This window comes from Schistocerca nitens, chromosome 10 (assembly GCF_023898315.1).
Source record: "Schistocerca nitens isolate TAMUIC-IGC-003100 chromosome 10, iqSchNite1.1, whole genome shotgun sequence".
Taxonomy (NCBI): Eukaryota; Metazoa; Arthropoda; class Insecta; order Orthoptera; family Acrididae; genus Schistocerca; species Schistocerca nitens.
The window spans coordinates 227927511-227929979 of NC_064623.1; positions in this window are offsets into that span (position 1 = coordinate 227927511).

Below are 2469 nucleotides of genomic sequence, written 5' to 3' on the forward strand. Positions count from 1 at the left end.
CATAATTAGATCAATCACGTACTACCATTGTACAGGAAGGATAATCATTATATCCATCACCCGACATAATTTTTCCTAAATCTTTTTTCCCTTAATATCACTAATTACCATTGGATTAGTAGTTGTATTATTTATTTCAGCTGTTTCATGAGCAACAGCTAAATTGCCACCTTTATTATGCATAATAAATGGTAATGAGTAATAGACCCTCATCCACTTAATGTAATGCTTGTGGAAAATAAAGTTTGTAATTCAACAGATATTACAGCGATACAAATGGATTTAATGTAACAATAGTAGTGGGACAAAGCAAACACCACTCCACTCTCCATTGTTGCAAAATTTATTCAAGATGGCGGCGATGATGTCATCCAAAATGGCGGTCTGTAGATTTGGCAACAGCGCATGACATCATCCAAGATGGCGGCCGTGACGTCAGATAATGACGCTAGTACCTTTATCCTAGATGGCGGCTTTTGGCGGGAGACTACCACATCTCTCTGCCATGCCCCCTAGAAGGGAAGTTTGAATTTTGTAGGGAAGATACGTCAATTGGACTATCTCTACTAACCTAAGAAAATGGCGGGAAATAGGTCACTTGGGTTATCTCCACTAACCGACATCATCCAACCGCCATCTCTTGCTAGGAACTGGTGGGAAGGTTGAATTTTTGAGGGGACATAGGTCAATTGGGCTATCTGTACTATCATAAGAAAATGGTCAATTGGGCTATCTGTACTATCATAAGAAAATGGTGGGAAAGAAAGGGCAGTTGGGCTACCTCCACTAGCCTAAGTCACCTGACTGCCACCTCTTCCTAGGAATTGGCAGGAAGTTCAAATTCCATCAGGACAATGCAATACTAACCTAACAAAATGGTGGGAAAAAAGGTCACTCTGACTACCTCCAATAATCTAAGTCACCCGACTGCCACCTCTTCCTAGGAACTGGTGGGAAGTTCAAATTCCATCAGGACAATGCAACACACCACAGTTACCTCCACTAAACTAAAAAACTGGTGGGAAAAAAGGGCTCCTTAGCTGCCTCCAATAACCTAAGTCATGCGACCACCACCTCCTCCTAGGAACTGGCTAGAGAAGTACATGACCTGTGCTGGACGTAAGTCTTTATTTGGCATGCACTAGTTATTTAAACAACTAGAGATAGTATATATATGAAGACAGTAACTGTTCTCGAAAGAACAGAATACTGTTGATGACCGTGCAGCTTTCCCCTGGAATAAATGATGACTAACTGAAACCCTCAGCTGCCGACAGGTGTTGTTGATATACCTCGATGTGGACAGCTGAAAATGTGTGCCCTGACTGGGACTCGAACCCGGGATCTCCTGCTTACATGGCAGACGCTCTATCCATCTGAGCCACCGAGGACACAGATGAATAGCACGACTGCAGGGACGTATCCCTTGCACGCTTCCCGTGAGACTCACATTCCCAACTGTCCACAATTCTACATATGTATTGTACCTTATAGAACATTTGCCCACCCACTCATTACTCGCGCACGCTTTGGCGATTCCCGTAAGAGTTTGGGCAACCTGTGTGCATTCGCACAGATGAAGGTCAATGGCTGGGTAGCCTTTAACTATATATATAAAGACAGTAACTGTTCTCGAAAGAACAGAATACTGTTGATGACCGTGCAGCTTTCCCTGGAATAAATTATGACAGTACCACTGTCAAATGTGTTCACCCCAAGGTCCGAAGTCCAACTGACCTAGTACACACTACTACTACTACCAGAGGGCACTGTAGTCCATTCTGTGATGTAATCCAAAATGGCGGTCTGGGGTGGGGTGAAATGGCGGGAAACAGTGTGGTTGCCTTGGGTTCTGGAGTCCAACTGACCTAGTACACAGTACTGCCACCAGAGGGCTATGTTGTCCATTTCGTGACGTAATCCAACATGTCGGGGAAAATGGTGGGAACAAGTGTGTCGAACAGGGGGTCCGGACCGAGTACACAGTACCGCCACCAGAGGGCGCTATCGTCCATTCCGTGACGTAACCCGAGATGGCTTTCTGGAGGGGAAAACAACTCAGTCTGCACTGGACTGCTGGAGAGAGGAAGGAGTGTACTTTATTTATTTTGGAACAATTCATTTAGGGATGGATTTAAGATAGTATATTTATCACACTGATACAAACCATATTCTCTGAGAGGCTTGGGGTCACACCACACAGCCTACAGACCTGTAAACTATTCGTAAATTACCGAAATAACACTCTGCAGACACGCAATCAACTCCTGAATTTCAGTATACAGCACACAGTCATGTAAACTCCTCCTAAATAATGTAGTACACTGATGTGCAGACACGAAATCAACTCGTAAACTGTCCAAATAATGCATAGCACAACCTACAGGCCTGCTCACAATATAATGCAACAGACACGCAAACAATGTACGCAGGCACCGCCCGCAGCCCCCTGTCCACTGGACCGCCCAG